Below are 14283 nucleotides of genomic sequence, written 5' to 3' on the forward strand. Positions count from 1 at the left end.
TGTGTCTTGGTGTGTCTGTCTTCTGTGTGGACAGCTGCTGACTTGCCGTGGTTTGATTTTTGAGTTTCTGGCTCTTCCATGGTGCGGAAGTGACACACACTCAGCAGACACTGTGCCTGCGGGGCCGGCACTGTGGTGTGGAGGGTAAAACCACGCCTGCATCGCCGGCATCCCATGTGGGTGCCGGTTCAAGTGCCAGCTGCTCCCCTTCTGATCCAGCTCTCTGTTATGGCCTCATAAAGTAATGGAGGGGCCAGTGCCGCGGCTCACTAGGCTAATCCTCTGCCTTGCGGCACCAGCACACCGGGTTCTAGTCCCGGTCGGGGCGCCGGATTCTGTCCCGGTTGCCCCTCTTTCAGGCCAGCTCTCTGCTGTGGCCAGGGAGTGCAGTGGAGGATGGCCCAAGTGCTTGGGCCCTGTACCCCATGGGAGACCAGGAGAAGCACCTGGCTCCTGCCATCGGATCAGCACAGTGCGCCGGCCACGGCGGCCATTGGAGGGTGAACCAACGGCAAAAGGAAGACCTTTCTCTCTGTCTCTCTCTCACTGTCCACTCTGCCTGTCAAAAAAAAAGGATTCAGCATACGAATTTCGGGAACCGTAACACTGAGACTTGTATTGTAAATGTGACATACATGATAATACATTGCTATTATATGTATTTATGTTCAATAATTGTTACATACGCTTATTTTTTTTTTTGACAGGCAGAGTGGACAGTGAGAGAGAGAGAGAGACAGAGAGAAAGGTCTTCCTTTGCTGTTGGTTCACCCTCCAATGGCCGCCGTGGCCGGCGCGCTGCAACCGGTGGCATCGCACTGATCCGATGGCAGGAGCCAGGTACTTATCCTGGTCTCCCATGGGGTGCAGGGCCCAAGAACTTGGGCCATCCTCCACTGCACTCCCTGGCCACAGCAGAGAGCTGGCCTGGAAGAGGGGCAACCAGGACAGAATCCAGCGCCCCGACCAGGGCTAGAATCCGGGGTGCCGGCGCCACAGGCGGAGGATTAGCCTAGTGAGCCGCGGCGCCGGTGCCAGCCTACATACGTTTCTTTTTAAAATATCATCTGGCAATCACACAAAGTAAATCCAGTCGGTTGCAAGCCAAGTATTGGAGGGGTGGGAGCAGGGTCAGGTGTGGAGACACGGATCTGTGACAGTCTGTGAAATGTCCCGCCTGGGGCAGGCATTCGGCACGGTGGTTAAGATACCACCTGGGTTGCCGACATCTCATATCAGAGTGCCCAGGTTCAAGTCCCACCTCCACTTCCACCTCTAGCTTCCTGCTAATGTGTGCCCTTGGGACAGCAGCGACGGCCCAAGTGCTTGGGCCCCTGCCACCCATGTCGGAGACCTGGATGGAGGTCCAGGCCCTAGCTGCCCCTGTTGCGGGCATTTGTGGAGTGAACCAGTGGACGGAGGTCTTTCTCTGTTTCTTTGCCTTTCCAATAAAATGAAAATGAATTTTTGAAAAAACTGCACACTTGCAGCAAGCCAAGTGTAGTACCAGGCAGTTGTAATTCATCGCTGGCTGGGACGGCATGATCTGTGAGGAGGAGAGAGACACTGGTGTGCAGGGCATGAGTGTGGAAGGGGGCGTGCGGGGGGTTTGGACATGTAGGGTGCAGGTAGGAGAACTGGGGAACTGGGGGCGCACTAACAAAGCGACGGAGGCTGCACCGCGAGATCTGACGTGGTCGCCGGAGCTGTGGCTTGCCCTCGTCTGCAGAGGGTCCGGACAGGCCCGCATAGCTGGGGTCTTCTAGCCAGACTCGTTAGCTGTTCTGGACTCTGCCTCGTGTCTGAATTGATCCTGAAGCTCAGACCCAGATCAGCAGGAAGCGCTCTCCCTTCACTGAGCGACTTGGTTTTTGCGTCTTGATGGAATGCGCGAGGCCACTCTAGCTGCCTCCCGAGCCCTCCCAGGCACTCACGAACACCAGCCCCCAGCCGCGGACGGAGGAGGGTGTCCCCATCCAAGCATGTCACGGGAACCCGACAGCCACCACTGTGTGAGTGGCTGGGTGTGCTTCAAGGCGACGGATGTTTTTTTTTTATTTTTAGATGAGCTCAAATAACAATCTAGAAAAGCCAGACTCCAGAGAACAATGAGAAAATATAGAGAAGCCAAATATAAAAATACTGGCACATGCAAAAAAAAATAAAATAAAAAAATCAATTCACTTTCACAGATTATGACTGGAAATTCCCAGAGGAGCGAGTAGATTTTGGAAGAGAAAAAGAGATTATATTTTATGGAGAGAGGTACAATAACCATTCTCTTCCCATAAAGCAAGTGATGGAAGACGGTCTCCACATAGACACACACTGCACATTTCGGGATAATACGAACAGGAAATCAATAGGATCTTTTCTATGTGAAAAGACATTATCTCTTGGGCTCCCAGCACAGTTAATCGGGCTACAGAAGATCGTCCCAGGAACTGGCCACTCACCATCACTCTTAGTCCTGGGACAACTAAGTGGCCTTTAAATCCAGCCCTTTGTTGATTTAAAAATCATTCTTATTATTTATGTTTTGGAGATAATCACCGTCAAAGCACCACCCTCGGTTAGAACCGCGGGGTGTCCAGATGACACGGAGTGACAAGTGTCTGCGTGGCAGGCCAGATGCTCTCAGAAAGCGCCTCCCACCCTCATCTGCCGTGGTGGTGGCCACATTGTCAGCCACTCGGAGCCCATCAGGCCGCAGTCCGACAGCCAGGACAGGCTCGGCGGGAGTCGCGGGATCTCCCTGTGGCTGTCTTAATTGCTCTGAAATAGAACCCAAGTTAATATTAGAAAAACAAAAAAAACAAACAAACAAAAAAAAACAACGCTTTGTGCTGGGGTCATCTTCCCAGGAAAGGCTGTGCCCTGGTGCTTTGACCCTGTGTATCACGTAAGTGTTCTTGGCCGGCTCCAGGCACGAGTCCCTTGATACCCACAGGACTAACCACCCCGCCCTCTCCTCCCATGCGAGGGTCTCACCACCATCCTGGTAAAACATCATTAAAATAATAATAATAATAATCTAATCAACCAGGGTAGAGACCCCATTGGCACAAAGCTGGGATTCAGCGTGGGCTCCACAGTGGATCTGTTTGCTCAGGCTGCTGTCCAAGGACCTAGTGAGTGGCTCAGGACCACAGGGATTCCTTCTCCTGGGGTTCTGGGGGCCAGAAACGCTGAGCCCAGGCCTCAGCGGGGCCATGCTCGTGCTACCTCTTCTTGCTTCTGGTGGTCACGTGTATCCCTGGGCCCCAGCAACACCACGCAAGTCCCTGGTCAGCCCCTTTCATGAGAATACTCATCCTGCTAGACCTGGGCCCATCCCAATGACCTGTTTTAGTTCAGTTAACTTGAAAGACCCCATCCTCAAATAGAGTCACATTCGGAGCTACCAGGGGTTTAGACTTACGCGTATGAATTTTAGGGAAATGCAAGTCACCCCAAAGTAGCCCTCAAGACACTGTTCTCCCATCAAATGTAGACTGGGTGACTCCTAGCGTGATTAGAATCCATCAGTGCTTCTCAGCCCTGGCGCGGCTGACAGGCTCTCCGTGTGTGTCTGCGTTCCGGGAGCTGTCTGTGCTTTGGATATGGTGCCTAGCAGGAGCCTGGCCTTTACCCATCGGACACCACAAGCCCCTCTCATTCCCCTTATGAAAACCAAAAATGTCTCCATTTATTGCCAAAAGTCCCTCAGTAACAGGAGCGGGGTGGGTGGGTGGGGCAGAGCCAGTCTGGTGCAGAAGCGCTGGGTTGGCTGAAAGGGAGACCGGCATAGTCACGCATCATTCAAATGTTCCTGGAAGCAACGGACCCTGGGCCATTCCCTCAAAGTCTGGATTGATTCCTCTATTAATTTAACAAATATTTATTGAGTGCCAAGTGTATGTTAGGCAGTGATCAGGAACTGGAGGAAAAACAGAGAACCAAAAAGATTTACCAAAGAAAGATTTGTTTATTTGAAAGGCAGAGCAACAGGGAGAGAGACAGAGACAGAGAAAGGTGTTCTATTTGCTGGTTCACCACTCAGATGGGCAAAACAGCCAGATCTGGACCAGGCCAAAGCCAGAAGCCAAGAACCCCATCCTGGTCTCGCACATGGGTGGCAGGGGCCCAAGGACTTGGGCCATCAAGCACTGCTTCCCAAGGACATTAGCAGGGAGCTGGATCAAAAGTGGAGGAGCTGGGACTCGAACCAGTGCTCCAATATGGGCTGCTGACGTGTAGGCTTCAGGTTAACCTGCTGTACCACAATGCTGGCCCCAAAAGACAGACTTTAAAACTTCTGCCTTAAACATTGTACATTTCACTGCAGAGGACTTGAAATAAGCAGGTAGTAGACTACAGAGACTATTAGATAGTGACACCCGTGAAGGAAGGGAAAAATCGAAGCAAGCAAGGAGAGGGGGGTGGGAGCGTTGGGGGATGCCGGTGTGTTCTGTGGGGCGGCCGATTTTGTCTAGCAGATTCGTGGGGAGCAGCCTCACAGGCAGAGGAAGCAGCAAGGGCAGAGGGCCTGCAGCAGGTGCATCCCTGGAAGTCTGTAAACCAGAAAGGGGCCTGCACAGCTGGAGCTGCAGGCGGGACAGTCGGCGAGGTAAGGGCCGGAAGCAGACACACCACCCCCCTGGGGATATGTTCCAAGCCCCCACTGGATGCCTGAAACCTCTGATAGTACCAAACCCCATAAATACTATGTTCTGGGGCCGGCACTGTGGCAGAGCGGGTAAGGCTGCAGTGCTGGCATCCGTATGAGCACCGGTTACAGTCTCAGCTGCTCCACTTCCAATCCAGCTCTCTGCGATGGCCTGGGAAAACTGGAGGATGACCGAAGTCCTCGGGCCCTGAACTCGCATGGGAGATCCAGAAGAAGCTCCTGGCTCCTGACTCTGGATCGGCGCAGCTCCAGCTGTTGCAGCCAATTGGAGAATGAACCAGCGGATGGAAGACTCTCTCTCTCTCTCTTTCTCTCTCTCTCTCTCTCTCTCTCTCTCTCTGCCTCTCCTTATCTCTCTGTGTAACTCTGACTTTCAAATAAATAAATCTTTTTAAAAAATCTACTTTTTTTCCTATGTATCCATATCTATGATAAAATTTATGAGTTAGGCACAGTGAGAGATTAACAATAGCAATAAAATAGGGGTGAGGGTTATGGTGTAGCAAATTAAGCTGCCAACTGCCATGCCAGCATCCCACATGAGTGCCGGCTGCAGTCCCAGCTGCTCCACTTCTGATCCAGCTCCCTGCTCCCTGCTGATGGCCTGGGAAGGCAGTGGAGGATGGCCCCAAGTCCTTGGGCCCCTGCACCCATGTGGGAGACCCTGATGCAGTTCCAGCTTCCTGGCTTCAGCCTGGCCCAGCTGTTGTGAGCATTTGGAGAATGAACCAGCAGGTGGAACATTTCTCTCTCTCTCTCTCTCTCTCTCTCTCTCTCTCTCTAATTCTGCCTTTCAAATAAAATAAATCTTAAAAAAATAGAATAGTGATAACAATATATGGTTATGAAAGTGATAGGCATATGATTTCTATTTTTTTCTTCTCTCTCCAAAATATCTTATTGTGCTTTCGCATTGTCACTTACAGGAAGTGCTGTACAGCTTCTCTTTGGCATATCTGAGTCGCCAGCATCACCGTGCTTGCTTGGGGCCATTATCAAGAATAAGGGTCATCTGAACACAAGCAATGCAGCTCCAGGACAGCGGATCTGCTCACTGCAGTGGCTCCCAGGTGACCAATGGGCAGGTGTCACTCACACCGCGGATACGCTGCACGGGGTGGCTCACGTCCCAGGCAGGCCTGAGCAGGACGGAATGAGAGTGCCTCAACTCATGCAACTTAAAACTCGTGATCTGTTTCTCTCTGGGATATTCTACTTAATTATTTTGGGCTGCAGATGACCATGGGTAACAGAAGCTGTGGAAAGCAAACCCGCAGATAAGGGGGCTGCTGGATGGAGGATGTGCAGGGCATAGCAGAGCTGGCCGGCCCTCTGAGGGGTATGGGAAGCCATGCTATCAGAACTTAGCAGGATCGCCCTGAGAGGAGGTTGTAGACACACAAGGCCAGAGACTCAGGTGTGAGGCTACTTACTGTGTCCATTGACCCACAGACGAGCACGGAGCGGGTTGTGAGATGTGGGGAGACTGGATGGATGTGTTCCACGGGGACCCCGGGACACTGGCTGATGTGCCGTGATGTGGGCTCAGGGAGGAGTGGCCTTGGGCTTCAGCAAGTGGAAAAGCAGAGCAGCTGTTAACGCAAGGGGGTCAGCAAAAGGAGCCACAGCTTTTGTGGTTCTCACGTGTGCAGCTCTGTGGCCGTGGGGCGTTCCCACTGCGGTATACCATCACCACTGTCCACCCGCAGAACCGGGCATGGCTCCCAGGGCACCTCCGCCCCAAGGCCCACGGCCTAGGGGCAGGGCTACCCAGGGTCCCCCCATTGTCCCTGTTGTCATGGTGTAACTGGCAGTAGCTATCCTCACTCTGAAAACTGTTCCAGTTGGCGCGATAAGAAGATGACACATACACACCCCACTACGAAGTGACAGACAGGTGGTCTCTCGTGTAAAGCAGAGGGCAGAGGACTTTGGAGACTGAGGGTGCCTACCTGGGCTCCTCCACAGGTGCACATCTCAGTTGTTGAACCAGTTAGAGGATTGCTTAGGGTGTACTTCTGCCATCCACGGAAACCTTGGGGAGGCCTGCGCGTGTCGGTAGCTATGCCCTTGGTGCCTGGAGGGAGCAGGTGTGAACGTGGGCCTCCAGGGCGAGCACAGAGCCCCAGGTCTCCTCTCCACTTCTTTCCCCTGGTTCTGATGCACAAGACAGATGATGGGTCCAGACGGGCAAGGTCTTCGGCTGCGATGTCTCCTGCTAGAGTTTCCATCTCACCCACAGCCTGGCGTGTGGGGACCATCTGCTTATTACAACACATCCCACCTCACCTGTTGATGTTTACACCACATGTCAAGACCGAGAGACAGCCTGAGGAATGAGGGACAGTGAGATCTGGGGTGCGGCCAGGGTGCTCTATGCCTCATTAGCCAGGCAGGCTGGAATTTGGTGGAAAGTCAAGGAATTCCGCATAGACATTCCTGAGTCCTGAGTCAGAATGAGTGGGACTCCATAGCAGGCAAAAACAATAGCGCTCATTTCATTCTGAAGTTTCCATGTGCACTGGCACCATTCTATCCCAACCTTTTGTTTCCATGGAAACCATTCAGGATGCCACAGAAAGAGGCAGGGGTAGCAGCGGCAGGAACTAGCTTCCCGGTGAGCATCAGGTGGCAGGGAGGGCAGGGATACCAAGCGGCTGCACCCAGAGCCGTGGCTGGGTACAGTGACCCTCCCCAGACACCCAAGGGTGAATCTCGTGGCCAAGCAGAGCCCACTCACGCCAGGCTTCAGTCTGATGATCCGGCCAGCTGGGGGAGCCTTCCAAACACTGCTTTACTTTTCTAGGTTTTTTTTTTTCTTCTTTTCTTAAGAAAAAATTGTGTTCATCGATCAAAAGGAAAAGGCTCTCCATTGTAACTCAAGCATGGAAAGGCGTGGGCTAGGGGAAGCAGAAGTCACCCACAGCTTGAGTTTCCTGAGGCCCCTATAATCAATGACCACTGACTTGGTGGTTTAAAACAACAGCCATTTATTGTCTCACAGGTCTAGTGGCCAGAAGTCCGAGCTCTGGTGTCAGCAGATCCATGGTCGCTTTGAATGAAGCCTCCAGGGAGAATCCTGCCTGGCCTCTGCCAGCTGCTGGGGGCGCCAGATGGCCCAGGGCTGGTGGCTGCTTCACTCCGATCTCCGCCTGTCCTCACATGGCTTCTCCCGTGTCTCGAATCTCCCTCTGCCTTTTTTCTTACAAGGACACTTGTCATTGGATTTAGGGTCCCCCCCAAATCCAGTAGGTTCACGTGGTCAGGTCCACAGTCACATTCACGAAGCCTTTTTCCAGATAAAGTCACATCCACAGGTTCTTGAGACTAGGACGTGGATGTATCTCTTGGGGGCCACGGCTCAACCCTTCACATCCACACAACAGGGGCCTTTGCCAGGCACCCACAGAAGCTCCCATTCTGGGTGCCCCACGGCGCCCTGAGAGCCTTGAGGCTTTGGTCAATTTCAGAGGAATGGCAGGGGCAGTTTCTGTCATTCGAAGACCTGGCCACGGCAGGGAATCTGGGGCGTTGCCATGGTGATCCAAACCTTGAAACTTTTGTCCTTTTGCATTGTTTGCAAGGAACTAGTTACTCAAACCTCCTATGAAATAGGAATCCAGGGGGCGGGCTCTTGAGATGTTTCCCGGTCTTCACTGAAGAGATGGCATCCGCAACACTCCTGGGGTTTTCCCCCAGAGACCGCTGTGCTAGGCTGAGCAGCACGGTAGCTTGCTGCTACCTTGGAACCACACAATCAGACGCGTGAGGAGCGAGGCAGGTGGAGTCAGGGTGGAAAGAAGGGCTCTACAACACAGCACCTGCCACGCTCTGATTCAGGCGGGAACACCACGCCGACGCTGCCAGAGCCCGGTGCCACGGCAGACGGCCGAGGGACAGGCTCTCCCAGCAGCTCGTCACGGCGAACGCAGCTCTGCCAGGCACCTATCTGGTTGCAAGGAGCTGGCAGAAGGACCGGGCAGCAGGGGAGAGCCCGCTCCTGCAGGAAACTTCAGAAACTTGGAGAGGCCCCGGCTTCCGGGAACTCTGCCTGGGGCTCCCTGCAGGCGAGCACATGAAAGAGGGGGTCCGGGCGGCTCGGCAGGGTCAGCCAGACCCCTCTCACCTTTTGGTTCAGGGTTCCTTCCTGCAGAATAAAGGCTGGGTGACTTTGTTCTTGTTAACACACACATCACCTTCCAGACTCAGCATCCTGCCTGGGACTCGCACGCATGGTCGGACTCTGCAGTCCTGGCACTGGGCCCCGAGAACCTTCCAGAGAGGGAAAGCCCCTCCTGCGTAGTGGGCTTCACGGCAGAAACAGCGCTGCTCCTGCAGTACCACGGGACCCATCACCCCGGAGAGCTCCTGTAACACCCGAATGCTCCCAGGTCTTGTCGTTCCATTAGCTCAGCCTCGGCTTGCCAACAACAGAGCAGGGCTAGGAGAGTCGATGCCACGTGTTAATTCTCGTGATCCCCACGGGACAAGGCCATGCGTTTTGAAAAGAGCAGGAGAACCCAATGCGTTCTATAAAAACCCCCTCACCTCCAGACAAGCAGGCGACGCAGGAGCCACTGGTCCCCAAGCCTGCCTTCACCTTCTCTGTTCTAAACCATCGGGCACAGGTTTCCTTGCCCACTCTTGTTCATTGGGACCGCAAGTCTGCCCTCTGCTGGTCGAGGGACATTTGGGCCTCATTACGGCTGGGAAGGGGCTGGAGGCTGTGGGCCCTTCAACAGCTTCTTTGCTATGGATGCGGTTATGTCCTTATCTCTTAATTCAGAGACTTTATCTGGGAGTCAGAGCTGTTGAGCAGGCAATAAACATTCGCTGCCTTTGTGGGTCACAGATAACATCTTTACGCACCACATATCCCCGGAATGCTAAAATAAAGCTGGTGCTATCACACATTCAGCGAGAAGTCCTCTCAGACATCATCATATACATTCTAAAAGAAAGAGGGCAACTAAATAAATAAACATAACAGCAACAGTGGAAAGGTCGGACCTGGGGCTGGTGTTTGCCCTGGCAGTTAAACCCCACCAAGCAGTAGCTGGGTTCACGCCGGGCTCCAGCGTCCGACCAGCTTCCTGCAGGTGCAGATTCTGGGAGCAGCAGGTGATGAACCTGGATTGAGTTCCCAGCCCCAGTTGTCTCGGGCATTTGGGGAGTGAACCAGAGATGGGAGCCTCCTCTCTGCCTCTCAAACACATTTTAAGAACTTTTTAAAGTCAAACTTGCCTCTCTAGTTACTAGCTCTGTGAGCTGGGATGAGGACTTCAGATGAAATGTTCATAATACATCCCAGAATTGTTGAAAAGATTCGATGAGACCATTAATCAAGTAGCACAATGCCTGGCGCAGCAAGAACGTTCTTTAAACAGTAGCTTAAATGGTTTTCTTTTTCAAAAGAGAAGCATTTATCTGACAGGCAGAGTGGGCTGGACCAGGCTGAAGCCAGGAGCCAGAAGTTCCCTCCAGGTCTCCCATGCAGGAAACCAAGTACTTGGGCCATCATCAGCTGCCTCCCAGGATATGCACTAGCAGGAAGCAGAAGAGGGACTGATCCCAAGAACTGCAAGATAGGGGGCCAGTGTCCCACGTGGTGGCTTGGCAGGCTACACCACATCTGTCTCTTAAAGATTTTCCTGTTTCAGTTCACTCTATTCTAGAAGCTAGAAAATTTTTGCTCAGAGTGGACACAGTAGGAAAACCCAGTGTGGGGGAAGAAAAGTGCCCCCACGAGGGCCCGTGGTGTGTGGACAGCATCGTCAACTGCAGCCCAGGGGGTCTCAAGGTGGTGGTGGGAGTGGGGGGGGGTTTGCTCTCCCTGGATTTGGGCACTGTCTGGAGGTACTTTTTGAGGTCACAGCAGGGGCGTGGTACCACTGGAATCTGGCTGGAAGAGGCCAGAGATGCGGCTAAATGTCCTCTCATGCAGGCTGGCCCCCAACAGGGGCTCTATCCGCACAAAATGTTAATGGCTGGAAACCCCGCTCCAGCTTTGCTAAAAAAAGGTCGTTAGCTTTAACACTGAACAACCAAGGTCTCAGCCAGCGCTGTCTGCAGCTGCAGCTGTGCTGTGCTTCCCCGAAGCTGAAAACTCATTCAGAAATGCAAGCCACGCGCACGGCGAATCAGTCGGGGCGCTAATCAGTGGTGACTCTGCTGAGTTCCAGAACTTTCTATGCCCGACTGACCACCAGCATTTCTGTTCATGGTTTGGTTTTCTAGATGATAGTTAGGATAGAAACAAGATCTCTGGATTCAAAAACCACCCAAAGTCAAGAGGCCAAGCCTCCCAGTGTATGTTTTTAAATTTCTAAATTGTGATAAAGGGGCTGGTGCTGTGGCATAGCAGGTAAAGCCACCACCTGCAGTGCCAGCATCCCACGTGGGCACAGGTTCAAATCCCAGCTGCTCCACTTCCAGTGCAGCTCTCTGCTATGGCCTGGGAAAGCAGCAGAGGATGGCCCAAGTGCTTGGGCCCTGAACCCGCATGGGAGACCAGGAAGAAGCCCCTGGCTCCTGGCTTCAGATCGGCACAGCACCAGCCATGGCAGCCATTTGAGGGGCGAACCACCGGAAGGAAGACCTTTCTCTCTGTCTCTCTCTCTCACTATCCATAACTCTACCTGTCAAAATAAATAAATAAATAAATAGAAATATGCACAACATAAAATTCACCATCTTAACCATTTTTAAGTGTAAGTTCAGGACAGTTCTGTGTTCTATAGTTTCAGTTACCCTTGGCCAATCTCTATCCAAAAATGAAAAATTCTAGAACTAACCAATTCCTGAGTTTTAAATTGCATGCAGATCTGAGTATAGTGAAAAAAAACCTCCCTCAATCCTGCTTCTTCCTGCCCAGGGTGTGACTCACCCCTGTGTCCAGTGTGTCCACACCGTGTGCACTGCCCATGAGTCACATAAAGTCTGTTAGTCAGACAGCAGTCATCTGGGTTCAAACCAGGTTAATTGTAGCCTCACACTCCGTCCTAATGCCTGTGTCAGTCACTCTCACATCACCCTGAGAAGAAGGTGGAACAGGATAAACAGACAGCTCAGACGGAGCCCGCACAGTGGTACAGCAGGCTAAGCCGCCACTCACAACACACATCCATCCCAGCACACCGGTTCGAGTTCCAGCTGTTCCACTTCCAATCCAGCTCCCTACCAACGTGCCTGGAAAGCCAGTGGGCGATGGCCTCAGCACTTGGACCCCTGCACCCAGGTGGGAGACCCTGATGGAGTTCCAGTCTCCTTGCTTCAGCCCAACGCAGCCACAGTCATTGCAACCATTTGAGGAGTGAATCAATGGATGGAAGACCTCTCCCTCTCCTCTCTCCACTCTCCCTCTCTGTCACTCTGCCTTTCAAATAAATAAATAAATACCTTTTTTAAAAAAAGAAGACATTTCAGATCACATTTGCATAACTTTTATTATTATATATTGTTTATTATTATTATTATAACTTGCATGATCATTATACCGGGACTTGAACCAGCACTCCATATAGGATGCCGGCATCACAGGAGTGGCTAACGTGCTGCACCACACCCCCAGCCCCAGATTAAACCATACTGAGGCAGACATGAAGGCACAGTGGGCTAAGCCCCGCAGGGGAGTTGCCTGGTTTGAGCCCCACCTCCACTTTGAATCCAGCTTCCCTCTAATGCACCCCTGGGAGGCAGCAGATGATGAATCGAGTACTTGGGCCCCTGGAACCCATGCAGGAGACCTGGATAGAGCTCCAGACTCCTGACCCCAGCCTGGCGCAGCCCCAGCTGCTGCAGCATTGGGAAGTGAACCAGCAGATAAAAGGCGTCTCTGTGTCTCTCCCCCTCTCTCACTCTGCCTCTCAAATGAATAAATAAAACTTTAAAAAAAAGATAAGCTGTGGTGAGCCTTTAGCCTGGTGGCTAAGACACCTGCATCCCGCATTCAGGTGGCTGGGTTCAATGCCCAGCTCTGGCTCCTGACTCCAACTCCCCCCTGGGCAGACTCTGGCTCCAGTGTGTGGATGAGTTGAGTTCCTGGTTCCTGGTTTCGCCTCCCAGCCACTGCAGACATCTGGGGGTGAACCACTGTCTGGAAGCATTCTTTCTCTCTCTCCCTCCCTCCCTCCCTCCTTTTATAGATAAATATTTACAAAATATATTTAAAGGTTCATTTATTTTTATTTACTTAAGATTTATTTATTTATTTGAAAGGCAGAGTTACAGAGAAGCAGAGAGAAAAAGAAAGAGAGAGGGAGAGAGAGAGAGGTCTTCCATTAGATGGTTCGTTCACTCTATAAATGGCCACAATGGCTGGAGCTGAACCAATCCAAAGCTAGGAGCCAGGAGCTTCTTCTGGGTCTCCCAGAAGGGTGCAGGGGCCCAAGGACTTGGGCCATCCTCCATTGCTTTCCCAGGCCATAACAGAGCTGGATCAGAAGTGGAGCAGCCAGGACTCAAACTGGCAACCATATGGGATGTTGGCACTGCAGGCAGTGGCTTTATCCTCTATGCCACAGTGCAACAGAGAGGAGGGGAGAGAAAGAGAGGGAAGGAGGGAGAGAAGGAAGGAGGGAGGGAGAGCAGGAGGGAGGGAGGGAGAGAAGGAGGGAGGGAGGGAGGGAGGGAGGGAGGGAGAGAGGGAGGGAGGGAGTGGGAGAGGGAGAGAAAGAGAGATCCCAACCACTGGCACATTCCTCAAATGCCTATAACAGCTGGGGCTGGGACAGGCAGGAACCTGGAGCCAGAAACTCAACCCAGGTCTTCCAGGTGGTGGCAGGGATTCTTATGCCACCACCACGTGCTGCTTCCTGGGGAGGCCACTCCAGCTCAGAAGGACTTGAGGCTTTTCTGGCAATGTCCTGCTCCTGGGGCCCTCGGCACTCACCTGCCGCTGCACCTGTCAGTGGATGGAAACAGCTCCAGGTCTCCACCTCCACCGTCTTCCGCTCCCAGCTCTGTTCCGTCACCCCTCCTCCAGAGCTGGCACACATTAAACATGTGCATGTGTTTGGAGCACTTGTAAGAGGACATGGTCATGGAAACACAAACAGAAAATACTTCAGGCACCTGCCTTAAGGGCCTGCAAGACCCAGGAGTGGTTCCAGAATTGGGGACTGGGCAGCGGTGTTGATAGTCTGTATGAAGATCACCTAAGAGCCCTGAATCCCTGCCCCAGGCTACCCAGTCTAGCAATGCCACTCCCCTCACCCTACTCCTAGGAAGTCTGTGACCTGGCAAGGCTCAGGAAGACTTTGGATCTAGATAACAAAGTGTAGCTAGACACCAGGTGGGTCTATAACAGAAAATGATGGTAATGTGATAATCCCAGCCTTTTCCTCTGCATGGCGTTTGCCTCCTCCAGACAGGAGAGAAAGAGGAGTCCTCTTAAGAGAAAACCAACCCACTCAAGAGAGAAGCTGACGGATACAACATCTGTGGGATCCTGCCCGGTGACTCTGGAAGAGAACACACACATGACACACAGTCAGCCAAGGATCTCCAGAGCTTTGAGGGATGTGCTCACAAAAAGCAACCAAAATAAACAGGAAAAAAAACAACTAGGCTGCTTTTAGAAAGAAAAACCACGAGCCAGCAGGGAAGGGAATAAA

General features: G+C 52.5%; 1 long non-coding RNA gene across 1 annotated transcript; it reads right to left on the minus strand.

Annotated features, from left to right (window-relative positions):
- Positions 1 to 1059: 1059 nt before the first annotated feature.
- LOC127493651 (uncharacterized) lies at positions 1060 to 9388 on the minus strand. The gene is made up of 3 exons (XR_007924132.2): positions 6103 to 9388; positions 5594 to 5808; positions 1060 to 2775 (listed from the first exon to the last, which is right to left on the minus strand). It is a non-coding gene; the product is annotated as an uncharacterized lncRNA (long non-coding RNA).
- Positions 9389 to 14283: the final 4895 nt, after the last annotated feature.

The sequence above is a fragment of the Oryctolagus cuniculus genome, chromosome 7 (assembly GCF_964237555.1).
Source record: "Oryctolagus cuniculus chromosome 7, mOryCun1.1, whole genome shotgun sequence".
NCBI classification, from domain to species: Eukaryota; Metazoa; Chordata; class Mammalia; order Lagomorpha; family Leporidae; genus Oryctolagus; species Oryctolagus cuniculus.